The 17,468-nt window shown below is 41.2% G+C and overlaps 1 long non-coding RNA gene across 1 annotated transcript; it reads right to left on the bottom strand.

Moving 5' to 3' along the window:
- Window positions 1-1,127: 1,127 nt before the first annotated feature.
- On the bottom strand, window positions 1,128-14,698 carry LOC127560259 (uncharacterized). Its single transcript, XR_007953289.1, has 3 exons — window positions 14,635-14,698; window positions 2,874-2,947; window positions 1,128-1,410 (listed from the first exon to the last, which is right to left on the bottom strand). It is a non-coding gene; the product is annotated as an uncharacterized LOC127560259 (long non-coding RNA).
- Window positions 14,699-17,468: the final 2,770 nt, after the last annotated feature.

The raw sequence follows: 17,468 nt of genomic DNA, 5'->3' as shown, positions 1-17,468 counted from the left end.
ACCTAAGCCCTTTGAGTTTAGAACCAATGCTTTTTTCCAAATGAAAGTTCTTAATGATGAGAGTCACTATATTAATGGGAATACTTGGAGAGCTCCAGACTGATGAGACTGGAGGGGAGAGGAATTGTCTCTCCCCAAAAAATTTATTTAGAGTATGATGGGGGGAGATGGAAGGAGAAGAGACAGGGTTGCTGCTCTTGGGGAGCACTCAGCCTGATGGGGAGATTGTTCCTGTCCTCTGATGGAGTTAGGGGAGAGACACTCAGTCCTGTCTTTAATAAGATATGGTCTTTTGGGGATGGGGCAGGGGAAGAGGCAGAGTTCCAATTGTTACAGATGTTCTCTCAGATTGTTCCAGTTCTCATAGAACTCTACCCTCTGAAGGGGGAAACATATTCTCCCTCCTCTGGTAGCCCCCTGGGTAACCCTTCATGGAGAGAAACTGTGTCATGTTGTTCTTTGCATCCCCAACTCTTAGACCCTACACATAAGAGGTCTGTGCAAGGAATGGCCCCTCCATGGCCCTTTGCTGACCCAGAGTCACTTAGATTAAGAAAAAAAAAAAAAAAAAAAAAAAAAAGGCAAGTTGAGCAGGTCCATGTCTGGCTGGCTATGAGTCAGGGAGCCAGAGCTGTCTGATCCGAGCAGCCAAATCCCAGAATCTTTAAGGCTTTAAAGGCTCGAATTGTCCAGCCTCAAAGCCACCGACAAGTATGGATCTGTCTCCTCCTCTCTGGACTTCTTGCCCTACCCTGCCCTACTGATACCTTCTGACCTCTGACCCCATGGCCTAAGGGAGCCCCTTTCGTTAGCCAACATCCCAACCCCTAGCCCCAGCTCTTTCAGGATACTTAAAAGATTTCCCCAAAATTGTGGTAAGAGGGGGGCTGAGCAGGAGGAATCAGGAAAGGGCAGTGAGGAGGAGGCTGGTAAGAGGAAACTATCCCTTCCTTACCTAGTCATTGCTGAGGACATCTATCAACAGAAAGAATGGGAAAATTAACCCTTTAGAGCTGGGTGCTTAAACTGAGCTCATGGAAGGGAATGTATGTGGAGTGTGTGTGCCCTGGAGGGTAAAGTGGGAAAGATGGGGGGGGGAGGGGTAGAAGGAGGAGGAGGAATGGGTCTGGGCTGTCTGGTCCCTCTTTATTAGGAACACTAATTACAACAAGGGAGAGTTTCATTAGATGTAAGGAAGAACTTCAGGGCATTCAGGATGATTCAAGTCCAGGGTTATGATGGAGTCTCCTTCAACTGCTGATGTGGGTCAGCCCAGAGGCAGAGGATTGACCTAGATGACCTCCTGAAGCTACCAAATGGTGGTTCAGCTTCTTCAGCTTGACAGGAACTTTCCCAATCATTCTCTTGGCTCTGGACAGAATATTCCTTCCTCTGGTGCAGATCATTAGGCTGAGATAGGGATAAGGATGACAACTCTTGCAGACCCAAGCCTTAGATTGATCAAGTAGAAACAGGCAATAATCTCTCTTCCTCCCCAATGGAGTGAATAGGACAATTACTATTACATCCCATTTTTCCCGGGTGGAGAAGGAAGCAGCAGTGGCTTGTATCCCTGGGTACTCTAGAATCATGGACATATACCTGACCGATGTGGTGGGGGTGAAAGTGCATCTAATCTGTATTCAGACTATGGCCCCTGAGGCAGATAAGGTTGAGGGTGGGGGGATAGGTGGAAAGAAACTGGGCTGCCTCTTCTGTCTGAATAGATTAGTGACTGTGGGACAGGAGAGGGCCTGTCGCTGGGACCATAAATAAAGCAGCTGACTGCCTCCTTCCATCTGTGTTTATCTGTCTGGTCTGGAGCTTCCGGGAGTGGAGCCTGTCTCTCCAACCCCCAGCATCAAACGCTGAAGCAGGGGAGGGAGGAGGGGATTGTAGGAGAAGAAAGGGAGGAAGGAGAAACAGGGTGAGTTAGGAAAGGAGCCCACCTTGTCTCTCCACTACAATGTCCTCCTTCCTTCCCAGCTTGTTCAACATCCATCTTCATTCTATCTAGAACCTGCTTCTGCGAAACTCTCCCAAATCTGTAGGTACAAAGGCAGTGGTTTGGGACCTCTTCTAAACAGTTCTGCCTATCTGGATGCCCAGCTAAGGTGGCAGAAAAAGGTGCCCCAGATACCAGAGGGTGGCTAAAACTGGGGAATAGTGAAATTCAGATGGTTGTATGTTCAGTTTGTGGGGAGGAAGGAGATCACCCCCTGAGGAGACACAGAATGCTGGTTCCCAACAAAACTGGAAAGCTGGTGAAGTCTTTGACAGCCTTATAGACAAGTTTCTTTCTTCCTTCCATATGCTTTCTTCCTTCCCTAAGATTTATATTTTCCCATAGTCTAACTAACCAGGACCATCCCAAGGGTACATATGCCCTTGGTATTCTCTCTGTAACCCCTACCAGCTGCCCTCCAAAAAAAGTTGATATTGTGTTGTATTTCTTTAGGTTTTCATTCTTAAAACGTAAATGAACTAATAGGGCAATGCCAATCCCAAGTAACAAGTGCATTTAGATAAACATGCCTTCTAAAAAATGCCCTTACCCAAAAGAATGACTCTGATGGTGGGAATGGTGGATGACATTTTGGAAAGATGGTAGGAAAGGATTTTGGAGATTTAGAGGAGGAGTTCTTCATCTGAAGCTATGGATAGATTTCAGGGAATTTGTGAACTTGTCTGGGACCCCAAAATACATCTTTAATTTTCACTGACCTTTAGAAGATTTCTTTTGTAATCCTATATATTTTTAATACAATTAAAAACTTTAAGATAAATGGTTCACAGGTTTTATCACCCAGTTAAAAGGGTCCATGACCTATAGAAAGATAAGAACTCCTGACAAAGTATCCCTTAAATCTTACCTTAAGAAGGATCATTCACTAACTCTGGAGTAGAACTGAACTCTCCATTGTCCTTAATTCTTGAAGGACAAAGGCTGAAAGAGAAATATTCCAGTTTGTGTTGTCTTTGAGAATGGAATAATAATAGCTTTCATTTATATAATGCTTTACAATATATTCTCTTCATGATATGAGAGGTGGGTAGGGCAAATATTGTGATCCTCATATTATGGATGGGGAAACTGAGGTTTGGAGAGATAGAAGTGACTTGTCCCTAATCACAGAGTTTTTAACAGTTAAGGATGAGATTCAAACCCAGAACTTTCCTGATTGTAAGTTCACTATATCACTAGACAGAATGAGAAATCCTCACATGCAGGGGTCCTCAAACTTTTTAAATAGGGGGACAGTTCACTGTCTCTCAGACTGTTGGAGGGCCGGACTATAGTAAAAACAAAAACTTTGTTTTGTGGGCCTTTAAATAAAGAAACTTCATAGCCCTGGGTAAGGGGGATAATCATCCTCAGCTGCCACATCTGGCCCATGGGCTGTAGTTTGAGGACCCCTGCAAGAGTCCCAAATTCAGGTAAATCTAAGTGCAAGCAAAAAAAAAAAAAAAAAAAAATACAGTGTGATACAATTTAATCCGGAGTCCCCTGGGATTTTCCCAAGGGCCATCTCCCAGGGCTGGAATTCACTTATGATTTGCATGTAATTTACATTAATTTGCTTGGGTTGGCCATGCAAATCATTGATGCAAACGAAGAGAAAGGAGCAGAGAATGAAGAGAGAGTGCAGTTCAAGGAAAAGAGGGGGAAGATATGAAGGTGGGATGGTATGAGGAGTTGTCAGAATTAGGACTCCACCCAAACAAGGACTTTAAGATTAGGCAGGTCCTCCAGCCCCTGGGGCTCAGAGAAGAATCAGGGGACTCAGGCACCCAGGGGTGGGGCAGAGAGTGATGGAGATGTGGTAAGGCAGAGACACTAGGTTCCCAGGCCCCCTGGGGCAGCATGGGGAGCCTGGGAGCTGGGCAGAGGGAATGCACTGACTAGGCAGATGGCAAATACTTGTCCTGGGGCCCTGTGGGGAGGGATCAGTGAGGAAGGAGACTTGGGGGAGGGGAAGAAAGAGGAGGAGAAGGAAGCAGGTGCCAGGCCAACATTTCCTGAGGAAGGAAGAAGAGAAATCATGTCTAAGCACGAGATAGATGGCAAAGCCTGCCACCCAGGTTTGGGCTGGGGCCCAGCAGGGGACCAAGGCAGTTGTGGGGTGGGGAGGAAGAGGGAGGGTTAAGTGAGGATAGGGAAAGAAGGATCTTTAGGCCCCTGGATACTGAATATGGACACGATGCTAGGTCTAGGTGAGATGCTGGGAAGCAAATATAGACTAGGAGAGTAAGATAGTAATGGATGGGAAAAAAAAGAGAAACCAAGCCATGCAGCTGACATAGATAAGAAGTTTTGTTAATTACCATTTTTAAAATGGCAACTGAGATTCACAATTTCATATCTAATTCTTTTTACCCCTATTCTTTGTGTATTGAAATATTCATGTGTGTTAAGTTCACTTTTAAAATAATAAAATTCTAAATTTAAAAGAGGAAAAGGAGACATTCCTTGTCCTGGAAAGTTTAGTGTCAGAAGAAGCAGGCTGTAGAGTGGAAAGAAAAAACACTGATCTAGAACTAGAAGATCAGGATTCTAATCCTGTCCCCAGCTGCCAAATTATTATATGTTTCGACAGTTAGTCTCTGGGCTTCAATTTTCTCCTCTGCAAAATGGGCAGTTTGTGTTTAATGATTTATAAGTATCTCTTTCATTTCTGACATTTTGAGATTCTCTAATTGATCCATTGATAAACATTAATAAACACCAATTGTGTACCAGACACCACTCTAGGTGCTGAATGATGGTTGGGAAAAGAGAGATGGGAGAATCTGGATTACAGATGATCAAAATGAATAGATGATTTTTGTGGTTGTTGTTTGTTTGCTTTTTTTCCTTTCTCATGTTTCTTGTGTAGCATAAGGAATACGGAAATATATTTAGAAGAATTGCACATGTTTAACCTATATTAGATTGCTTGCTATCTTGGGGAGAGGGGAGGAAGAGAGAGAAGTAGAAAAATTTGGAACACAAGGGTTTGCAAAGGTAAATGTTGAAAATTGAATGTATTTGGAAAAATAAAATACTATTTAAAATAAAGACAAAATGAATAAGTGAACAAAGGCAAATATATGCAGCTGAGAGGCAGCATGGGGCAATAGATGATACATACTGGATTTTTTATCAGTCAGAACGGGGTCAAACACTTATGTGACCATAGACAATTTATTTAATTTTTCTGAGCCTTAGTTTCCCTACCTATAAAAATTGAGAATAACACCTGGGGTGTTTTTCTGAAGAATTAAGGTATAGAGTAGTCTTGAAAGTGTTATGTAAATGCCAGTTATTGTTATTATTTTAATTAAATGAAATGCTGAGGGAACCCAGAATAAAGGAGCAATCAGAGATATGTTGTACTAATCAGGGAAGGTTCCCAGAGATTTTCTTGTGGTGAATCTTAAGAAAGGAAGTTTCAAGAAATATCAATCACAGGAGATAAATGGGAAATGCCATTCAATACCCTTTAGGGAGGTGTCGGGATCTGTTGATGTCCAATGGACTAAGTAACAATTTGTGCCTAGTAATTGACTATGTGATTCTAAGTTTATCACCAAACCTTACCAGCAAAATGGATGTCCATTTTGACTTAATTCAGTCAACATTTATTAATCATGATGCCATGGTAGAAAGAGGAAAAGATTTGGAGTCAGGATTTGGAATTGAATCCTGCCTTAGGGTGTGTGACCCTGGGAAAGTCATTTAATCTAAGCCTCAGTTTCTTCATCTGTAAAAACAGAGTTTCTACCTCCACAGTTGTCTTAGGATCAAAGGAAATGTATGTAAGCTGAAATACAAACTTTAAAGAATTGTATACAGTCAGTTATTATTTGGACAGTGCTGGGCACTGAGGTTATCAGAACAGAAATAGAAGAATCCCTTTCTTCAAGGAGCTAACAATCTATTGGAATGTGAATTTCTTCCTCTATAAAGTTTAAAATGTGGGCATTAGATGCCCAATAATCTTGGGATTAGATGATGTAACACAGTGATTGTATGAAATGGATTGAAGGAAAGGGAGAGAAAAAAATGCCTAAGAGTATCAATCCAGACCAAGATCTTACTTCTAGGAAGCTTCAATACTTTTGACAGCAACATAGATTTCATTAGAGTGGGCATTCCATACATTAGTGAAGATTGCAGCCCTCTATGCCTCAGTGGCCAAACTCCATGCGCTACTATGGTCAAAATACTTTATCAGCTGAACAACCTTCTGATGATGAAGCATTATTGGTCCTTAACAGTAGAAAGAGTTCCTTGCCAAGCCCTTTAAACTTTGTAGGCACTGCCAGAGGTTGTTTTCTGCTGAAATAATCTTAGAGAACTCAAAGTTGCTCCTCCTTTGTGCCACAATGAGACATCCAAAAAAGATTTTTACTGTAAGCGCAAAATATGGACTTAATAAGTTTTACTTTAAATAAATGACCAAGTTGTGGACACTGGTTAACCACACTTCAATAGAAAGTTCTGAGGGAGTTATCAATAAGTCCTCTGTGTGGGAGCTCCTTCTACTAAGACAGATTGCAACATCTCTATAACTTTGAGCCTTAGAGAACTGCCCAAAGTTCTGAGAAATTAAATGATTTGTTCAAGGTCAAAAAAGTAGCTAAGGCTTATAGAGGTAGGATTTGAATCCAGGTCTTTCTGACTTTAAGGAGAGAAGTGGGGAGAGGAGAGAAAGACAGAAAGGCAGACAGATAGATACAGAAACAGAGAAAGATATCACTAACGTGAAAGGGAAGGAGAGTTTTGCTAATTAACTGAGTGCCTTCAAAAGATTAGTGGATCAATAATGACTTAGTTGAGGTGGGCTTCCTTTCCCTCTGGAATGAAGGTTAAAGTATAAAAGGATCCTTCTCCCCCAGGACAATAGTAGTAATTATTAGTTAATAATTACACTTTTGATTTAAGATTTGACAATTGCTTTGGGTACATTATATCATTGGAGTCTCTCAAGGACTGTATGAGTTAATATAAGAATTATTTTTTATAATAGCTTTTTATTTTTCAAAATATATGCAAAACTAGTTTTTAACATTTACTCTCAAAAAACCTTGTGTTACATATTTTTCTTCCTCTCTCCTCCCTCCACCCTCTCCTCAACAGCAAGTAATCCAATATAATAATATAAGCATTATTAACATAAATTTACAGATAAGAAAATTGAGTCTCAGGGTTGTTTAGTGATATACCATGATCATCCTGCTAGCATCAGAAGCAGATTTTGGATCAAGTTCTTTGATTCTTGGGGAGGGGGATCCAGAAAGTATCCATGTCAGAACCAGCTAGAAGAGTCACAGTTTTCTCTAAAAGAATGAGTTGTTGACTCAAAAAAAAAAAAAAAAAAAAAAGGAGAAAAAAAAGACACATATTTGCAAGTCATTTGCATATCACTTGCATGAATTCCATGGCATGGCCAAATGCCCTGGAATCTCCCCGGCCCCTTCTTGTGCGGTTTCACCACCTGCCTGAAAGTAGCCTAGTTGCCAGCTGTGTGGCCACAGCTGGAGAGAAGCAACTCAGATGATGGTCACTGATTCCTCTAAGGCTAACAAAGCAACCTTATCTTCACTGAGTGGGGGCATCATATACCAAGCCTCAGATGGTCTTTGGGAGTCAATGGTCAGTGGAGAGAAAATGAGCAGAAAGATCACTTAAGTCCTCAAACTGTCTCCCGCCATTTTCCTAGGGCACCTCCCCACTGTCTCTAAAGTCTGCAGCTCGATGAGTACTCTGCCCCTCCCCTCAGCTGTCTAAGAAGGAAAGCCAGAGGGTATGCCCGAGGCTGAGTGGGCGCAGAACCCCGAGGCTTCCCGGGTGGGTGGGGAGAGTGGTCCCTAGCCACCACCATCCCATCCTCCAAGGAGCCCACAGTGTTCAGCTGCAGTGGGCTGGTGAGGGGCTGTCCCCTCCCACTGGAGCCAAATAATTGCCTACTCCTTTGTTGTGTGGTGTCTGGGGCCCCGGGCCTCTCATTTGTGGGGACGTGCTGTGGCGAGAGCCTCCCTGAGTAATTACCCTCCTCCCCATCTCCTCCGCCGCCGCCGCTGAGCCTCCCGCGTCCGCTCAGGCGCTTACTCACCCCCCTGGCTGCGGCTCCCACCTCTCCCCTCACACTCCCCCCCTCCCCTGCCCCGTGGCCCCAGACATAGGGAACTCCCCACTCTTGCTCTCCCAACTGCCCTTCCCCCTCAAATACTCATTCCATACCCAGACCCCAAGAATAGGGTGGGGATGAGGGAGTGGGGACGGACTTCTGGCTCCCTCTCAACCAGAGATTTTTAACCTTTAAAGATCCTTAAATCTTTATTTGCACTAATGTTAACTGAAATTCAGCATAGGTTTCAAATTTTCATAGTTGCAAATTTTTAAAAATCCCCAAAAACTTTACAATGAGAAGAGATCTAGAGGCTTCATCAGACTGCCAAAGATACCATGACACCAAAAAGCTTAAGAACCCTCGACATAGATAAAATGAATTCCATTTGGTGCATATGTACACACATATCCCTCTCTTGGGTTAAGGGGCCAGATCTGGACCGGGCTAGCCCACATTAACTCTGGGCATGTTCACTGACAACAGCTGAATGCACCTGTCCATCCTCTCCATTCCATATTTAGCTATTGAATCATCTGTGTCTCTGATGTCTGGGCAAGAAGGGAGGGGTTAGGGAATGGAGTATTTCGTTCAGCTTCTAGCCCTTCTTTCTCAATATATCCTTTCTTCTCCCCACTGTATAAAACATACTCTTATATAAGGGGAAATAGAGAAAAAAGGAGAGGAAAAGAGGGCAAAGAAGAAAGAGAAAAAGGAGGTTGAGAAAGAGAATGAAGAGGAAGATAAGAGAAAGAACAATGGTTCATATGTATAAGGCTCTGTCTTCACTAGCACCTAGTATAGTAAAAATATTATTTCTGCTAAAAGATGGGGGGGGGGGGGGAGAAACTGAAGCTTAATTAAATGACTTGTCCAAGATCATGTAACTACTAAGCAACAGAGGTTGGGTTTAAACATTTGTCTCCAGGATTCTTTTCACTGTGCCACAAAGAAAAAGGTGTAGAAAGGGCACATAAAAACCAAAAGACAAATACACAGAAGCAAGCTAAGTCATAGAGCTTGAGACAGAGACCAAAATAATAAAAGTCAGAAAACTATTCATCCCTTGCTAGGTTTTGGCTAAAGTCAAGCCAAAGCATTTAATATTAGTGTCTGCTAGGAACTAATGGGCACACAAAGAAAGGCAGACAATACCTGTTCTCGAGGAAGTCTAATGGGGGAGACAATATGAACACTAAGTATAAACAAGCAATAGATGGCATCGGTTGGAGACAATCTACAGAAGGAAGGCACTTAGGCCCAATTTTTTGCAAGAAACTGAAGCAGTGACATGAGAAATGAGAGGAAGAAACTGAACGTTGGAGATTAAAAGGGAGGTTGGGACTAAAGAAAATTTCCAAACTCTAAAAGGATGACATAACAATACCTACCCTTGAGAAATGTGAATAGTGAATAGTTGCTGATTGATAGATTGATTTGTGAGTACTGGTAATGAAGAGCTCACCATCTATTCTGATCCCAGAACAAAAGGAGATTGACATGAAAGTAGGGAGGAGAGGGGGCAATTCAGGTTGGCTAAACAGAAGGATTTGCCAACTATGAGGAAGATCTATGAGAATTCAGGATGAGTTTTGGACTTCCCTTGATTGGGGAGGGGGTGGCTCAGAAAAGCAAGTATACTTATTTTCTAATGATGTTGGTACTTTCTGTCACTTCCTGTATGATCCTGGGCAAATCAACTAACTTTTCTGATGTTAAGATCCTTCATTTCAAAATGAAAGGAGTTGGACCGTATATCTTCTCAAGTCTTTTCTGTCATCCTAAGGCTCAAAACAGTAATAGGGAGGGATGTGACAAAAAGATGAGCTCCAGACTGAGAATTGGCCGAGAGACTGAGAGCCAACAATAGGGTCTTGCATTTCAAGTGGGAGAAAGTACTATATCAATTTCTAACTCTCTCTCTCTCTTTTTTGTTTCCTGAGGAAATTGGGGTTAAGTGACATGCCCAGGATCACACAGCTAGGAAGTGGTAAGTATCTGAGATCACATTCGAACTCAGGTCCTCCTGAATTCAGGGCTAGTGTGCTATCCACTGTTCCACCTAGCTGCCCCTACACCAACATTTCTCAATCTGGGCTTCAAGAAAACCTGAAACACTTACAACAATGTTATTTGTTAGGTTTTTTTTATGAACTTTATGGTTTTTAAAAACACATTGAAAATAATGACTTCAAAGAATTTTATTACAAGAGATCTGACACCATTTTATTTAAATTGAAGTTTTCTAACAATAGGGTAAAAACTGAGAACCACTGCACAAGATTAATGTTTTCTCATAGCTCTATGGGGACTCTGGTATGACTCTCTCTGACTGTTGAAACAGAAAGTAGTAACCATAAAGCCCTAGTCCTCTTCCCATCTAGGAAGGCAGTCTGAATGAAGGAATAATTCCATATTACCATATATACTTCTTGCTTTCCCTGGAGAGGGAGGTGGGTGAGAATTTCTTTCCATTCAGAATATTAGAATTGGTCTCATTCCATTTATTCCTCTCTCTAAGCAGAATTGCCCACAAAATTTCTAACCCAGAATCTGTGATTTCCTAAATGACCCCAGAGATCTAGTTCTCTTTTTCTCAGTTATCCTTCAAGAACCCAGGAAGTTCTACCTGAGTTCTAGCTGTAATATTTTCCCTTTAATTCAAGAACCTTCCCCCCCCCCCCCCCTCAGCTCTATCAAAAGGAAGTCATCTTTGGGAAGAAGGGTAGACAGGTGGAGAAGACTGGGGTATCATTTGGTAGGGTGGGGTCAGACTGCTCCTTCATCAACACCGCCCCTTTTATGCCCCAAAGCAAAAAGAAGGGAGATGAAAGAGAGCTGACCATAGGGAAAGAAGAGGGAGGGAGGCCTGAAGGGGAAAGGATCACTTTAGCAGATAGGGTGGGCGGGGTGGGGGCGGGGCAGGGCCAGAACTGGCTCCTGGCAATCCCATTGGATGACTTGGCATCAAAGGGCTTATTGGCTCTATAGTTTGCTTTGAAACTCCTAAGTGGAGAATCACTCCACTTGGCAAATCTGGGAGAGGAGTGAGGAGGAGGGGAGGGAGGAGAGGAGAGGGTGAGAAGTAGGTGGGAGCATCCCTGGAAGAAGGTTCTGTCTTGATACTATATGCCCCCACCTTTTCCTCATTCTCTGTCAATACACACTGTACACATTCTCAAATTCCTCATCTGTAAAATGAGGAAGTTGGACTATATGATTTCTAAGGACTCTTCCAGTTCTAAATCCCATGATCTGTTCAGGTACTTATCAGAAAAGATTTTGAAGTACTTTATCTAGGATCTTTAAGCCCTCAAACTGAAGTTAAATACTCTGGTGGCCCAGAGACTGAAGAGTGAGACTGTCATAGAAAAACTGGGTCATGCTTACACCACAATAAATTCCAAATGATTACACGACCTAAATATAAAAGGTCATATAAAAAAAAATTAGAGGACATAAAAAGGAAATACCTTTCACTGCTATAGATAGGGGGAGAGTTCTTACGTAAGCAAAGGATAGAGATGATCATAAAAGACAAAATAAACAAATTACATAAAATCAAAAAGCTTCCACAGAAGCTAAATAAATGCAGTTAGAATGAGGAAGTTTCAAAAAAAAAATCTTTCTAACAAATATCTATGATAAAGGTCTGATATCCAAGTTATAGATTATAAGAACCAAAGCTATTCCCTGATAGCTAAATGATCAAATGAACAAATGCAAATTATCAACAAACAGCTTGGAGGTCCTGTCTCAATCCTGTTAGATTAGCAAAGATGATAAGAGGAAAAATAGAGATTGTTGATGGGACTGAGGGAAAACAAGTAAATTTACATATTGTTGGTGGAGCTGCACAATGATTCAACTACTCTAAAAAACGATTTGGAAATACTGAATTTAAAAAGTCACTAAATTGTATATATCCTTTGACTCAGTGATACCATCAATCATATACCCCAAAAGAGGTCAAACAGAGAAAAGGATCTATCTATGCAAAAATATTTATAGTAGTACTTTTTTGTGGTAAAACAAAACCAAACAATTTGCCTGAGCAAATTGTGATATTAGAATAGAATGGAATTTTATTTAGACATAAGAAATGAGGAATATGAAAGATTCAGAGAAATAGAGAGACCTGCTAGTGAAATGAGAAGAATCAGCACAATTTAGTTGAGGACCATACAAAATAATGTTCTAGAAAAGAAACTTTGAAAGATCTCAGAACTCTCAAGACTTCAAAATATTGATGATGGAATGTGGCCTCCATTACTTAGCAGAAAATGGTTAGAAATTTCAGAGCCAGATACACATTCTCAGATGTGGCTAATGTTTTGCTAGATTGCAAGCTCTTTCAGGGCAAGGATTGTCTCAATTCTTTTTGTATCCCCCGCTTTTAGCATAGTGTGTGGTATATAGTAGGTGCTCAATCAATATATATTGATTGATAGACTATATGTATCCTGGGAAAGGGAAGCTTTCTCCTGTGTGGTAGAGGGAAGAGGTAGTTTGGTAGGTTGTGATAAACATGAGCAACAGAACAGTGACAAAGTATATTAAAAAGTACACTAAGAGAAGGATGCAGAAGGAGACACAAATAGGTCAATGTATTACTTCCTTGTTAAACATGTTAAACATAGAAAGTGTCCCCAAAGTCACAATGCAGATTTAAGCTATTAAAGCCTAAAACAGTAATGAAACTTTTGGGACATCTTGTTCATGTTTGTGGATGTATGTGTGTTTGCTGTACCTATGTGTGTATACATATACAGATATAACTAGACAATTAAAACTGCACTAAAACTTTAGGCTACCATACATACATATTTGTATATTTTAAGCTCTAAGATAGAGATGATCAGTATAGAGATACTATATAGTGTATACATTTATAAGTGTAGAAGATACTACATAGTGTATGTGTATGTTTTGATACTTTTAAAACTTTAATGCATTTTGCTTTGGGGTTTTTTGTTTTGTTTTGTTTGTGTTTTTTTGCTGAGGCAATTGGGGCTAAGTGACTTGCTCAGGGTCACACAGCTAGGATGTGTTAAGTTTCTGAGACCATATTTGAACTCAGGTACTCCTGACTTCAGGGCTGGTGCTCTATCCACTGCACCACCTAGCTGCCCCAACTTTAATGCATTTTAATAAGAATTTAAAACTGTACTAAGGCTTCTAGGATACCCTGTATGTATATGTGTATATATAGATATGTATATGTATTTTAAAACTTTAATAGGCTAAAACTGCACTAAAACTTTTAGGATACCTTCTGTATGTGTGGATAAGTCATCTGACTTCCTCATGCCTCAGTTTTCTCCTGTGTAAAATGAGGAAGTTGGGCTAAATCCCCTCAAAGGAGCCTTGCAGATCTAACTCTAGGGTTCTGTGTTCCAATGGGGCTATCTATGAGATCCAATGGATAAAGTGTTAGGCCTAGAGATAAGAAGACTCATCTTTGTGAGTTCAAATTCAGCCTCAGACTCTTACTAGTTGTATGACCATCGGCAAGTCACTTTACCTTGTCTGCCTCAGTTTACTCATCTGCAAAATAAGGTGGAGAAAGAAATGACAAATTACTCTAATGTCTTTGCTGAGAAAACCTAGAAGAATCATCCACCACAGAACAAATATTCCTTTGATCAGAATATTAGGTATTTGAAGAATATTGAGCATTTATACCAATGCCCAATACAATGCCTGACATATAGCAGATGCTTAATAAATGTTTAAACAATTGATTATCCCTTTTAATCTGGTTTAGTCCTTTTTCCCGCCTCCCTCTCTCTTCCCTACCCCCTAAATGAACCCATTTCCCACAGTTTCAACTCTAATCTCATGGCATCCTCTCATAAGAGCTGGGGGCAGAGGAGAGGACACCCTAGCTTCCTGTAGCTCACAATCCAAACTGGGATCTGGGAACTCCTGGATCCCAGACCGCACCCCTCAACTGGCCTCTTGAGGAAGTCTTGGCCAGGGTGGGGTAAATTAGATAGAGCTTTGAGATCACCGGATGAAAGGACAGCCTAGGGCCATTGTCCTTGGCCTCCTGTGAAGGTGGGGAGGGAGGAGAGGAAGGAGTTGTCTTGTCCCCTTAGTCCCCTGGGGGACAGGCACCAACATGCTGGGGTTGGCAGTGACAGGGTGGGCAGTGCCAGCATCGTAATATTTTCCCTGACTTGGAGATCCTGGTACCCCAGAGAGATGGGAAGCCTGGGGCTGGGGATGGGGGGGCACTAAGGCCTGATGCCCCCTGGGGTCTGCCCCTCCCTCTGCCTGGGCAGCACCCAGACAGCCCGTCTCTGGAAGCCGTGTGTGGTTTCAGGATAAGCTCCGATGCCACCCAGAGAGACCTGCTGACAGACAAGGATCTCACCGACTTTCAAAGACGCCCTTTCATCTGCCAGGGCTAATTACACCTGCGGATAGCAGGAGAGGGCACTGGAGCCAGCCCCCTCCTTGCCTCCTCTAGTCCTTGCTCCCAAGCCCCCAGCCCCAGAAGACACCCCACCCTTACCTCAAGCCCAGTCCTGGAGTCCCCGAGACCAGTCTTACTGCTGCCAACTATGATTTCTCCTGACAGCTGCCAGAGCTAGGAGTGAGATGTGACTCTTGTGGGGGGAGGGGAGGCAGAGAAACAATCTGTGAAGAACAGCTAGGACTCTGAGGATCTAGCTGTGTGGGTGTCAGAGGCTGTGGGGGTGTGAAAGGGGCTGTGTGAGCAGAACATGGGGCCCAGAAGTACAGAAAAGTATACAAGGGCACCAGCATCCTGTTGAATGTGAGAAGCTCTTTGTGAGAGCATTATGAGCACATAGATCTTTATGAATGCAAGGTTTCCCAAGAGTGTGAGTGAGTTCAAATCTATTTAATATAAATTTTTATTAAATAGAATTGAATTTTATTAAATGTCTAGTATTTGCCATGTGAGCAGCTAGGTAGCACAGTAGATAGAATGCCAAGCTTGGTGTCAAGGCAGGTCTGACTTACTTACTTAGTTGTGACTTGGAGCAAGTTAATTAATCTGGTTTGCCTCAGTTTCTTCATCTGTAAAGTGAGCTAGAGAAGGACATGACAAGAATTTCCAGTATCTCTGCCAAGAAAACACCAAATAGAGTCATAAAGAGTTAGTTAGATACAATGAAAGCAAACAATCAACATCAACAAGAAGTTGCCATGTTGTATACTCATTTCTGGAGACAAAAATGGAAAAGATCACTGCCTCAAAAGGCTTAACTTCTGTTGGGGGTGGGATACAATATGTATACAAAGAAATACATATAAAAATATAGCTAAATACATGCAAAATTATTTCAGGAGCAGTAAGGGAGACATCATCAAACTGGAGGATAAGAAAAGGTCTTAGGAGGAAGCAGCTTTTCTTCTGAGTCTTGAAGAGAACAAAGGATTCTTAGAGGTAGATATGAGGGAGACATTCTAGGGGTGAAGAGGGCTAGTAGAGGACAGCCAAAGGCATTGAGGCAAGAGATAAACAGTCACAGATGTGGAGCAGTTTGTCTGGAAAACGAAGTTTGTGAAATGAAGTATGATGAAAACAATCTTGAAAGATAGGTTGGAATCAGATCGTGAAGGACTTGAAATGCCAAACAGAGGAGCTTTTGGTTTATCCTAGAGGCAATAGAGAGCCACTGCAGTTCATTGAGGAGGGATATGACTGATGTGGCTGCACCTGTATTTTAGTAATTGTAATTTGACACTTGGAAATGTAATAGATTAGAAGGGTGTGGGGAAGTATACAGAGATTGAAAGTAATAACTGAGAAACAGTATGATATAGCAGGAACCCCAGTGGAGCAGTAATCAAATAGATGTGAATTTGAATTCTACCTCTGACATTTGTATTGACCAAGGGCAAGTCACTTATACTCTTTGATCCTGTTTCCCCTCTCTGCAAAATGGGGTTATCATGAAGCTCAAATGAGAAAATATATTCAAAACTATTGCAGACAAATAAAGGGCTTTATAAATGACAGTTATTACTATTATCTGTAAGCATGTGCAAAGCTTCATATAAGGCTATCATTCTTGATGTCAGTTGTTTTTGACTGTTCCTGGCCCCCTTTAGGGTTTTCTTGGCAGAAATACTGGAATGCGTTGCCATTTCCTTCTCATTTTACAGATGAGGATACTGAGGCAAATAGGGTCAAGAGACTTGCTCAGGGTCACACAGTTAGTAAATGTCTGAGATCAGATTTGAACTAAGAAAGATGAATATTTCCAACTTCAGGTCCAGTGTTCTAAAACTATGACACTTAGATTCCCTGTGTAAGGCTGAGCATGGGGCAAATAGTAGAGGATCTCTGGGGAGAAATAAGTATTTGAAAGTCTGTGTTTCTAGTAATAAAAACTGATGGTACTGTAGTGTTTCCCATTTTCCATAACACTTATATTATCTTATTTGATCCCTACAACTGTGTGAATATAGAGAGAAAGTCCACATGAGTGTGTGAATTCACATAACTTCTGTGAATGTACAAGACTGTATTCTAGGCTTGAGAGTGAACAATGTGTGTGAGCATTTGAGGGAGACTCTAAGTATGCTGTGACCATTTAATGTGAATCATACAACTGATTCCCCCTAAGGATTTGTTGAAATGAATCTAAAAAAGTGAAGAAATGTTTGTGAGAGAATAGAATCATAGTATTTTAGAACTGGAAGGAAAATTATCATTTGCCCTTTAAGGTTTTGATAGTAAAAGAGTGCCTTGGTCTCTGTGTATATGTGTATGTATGTGTGTGCGCATGCATCCCTTCTACATGTACAGCAAAGGGCTCAGTTTTTTTTTTCCAACTTGGAATATCAATGTGAGGGAGAGGAAGAACTAGGGATAGAGTATCTACCTCTTCCCTCCAAAAAATGGGGGAGGGGAAAAAAGAGGTTTATTAAAGCATTAAAAAAAAAGGGCACACTAAAAAGGAAGTCCAGAAAGGAGAACAGACAAGCAGAACAGCTTTAAAAGCAACATAATCGATTTATGATATATTTATATGTCCACAATATTAAAAATATTAGTATTTGGTATAATTGATATAAAATATTTTGAGCTATTAAAACTTTAAACTGTACTATTGGAACAACATATATACATATATATGATATGCATAGTAAATTATGTATTATAACATTTTTTAAAAACAATCTATACTTGATAGAAATTCTCAGTTTCATGTACCATCCATCCTTTTTTTCCCATTCCAGTATGTAGAAATGCCTATTTTATTTGGTATTTGTTAAATTTAAATTAAACAAAAACCAAATAAATGAAAATAATAAAGAGGAAAAGCAGTATGCGTATGAGAGTTTGTGTGGTTCTAGGACTGTGTGAATATA

This window comes from Antechinus flavipes, chromosome 4 (genome assembly GCF_016432865.1).
Source record: "Antechinus flavipes isolate AdamAnt ecotype Samford, QLD, Australia chromosome 4, AdamAnt_v2, whole genome shotgun sequence".
Taxonomy (NCBI): Eukaryota; Metazoa; Chordata; class Mammalia; order Dasyuromorphia; family Dasyuridae; genus Antechinus; species Antechinus flavipes.
The sequence above is the reverse complement of the archived record's forward strand: the minus strand, read 5'-3'. Positions and strand labels throughout refer to the sequence as shown.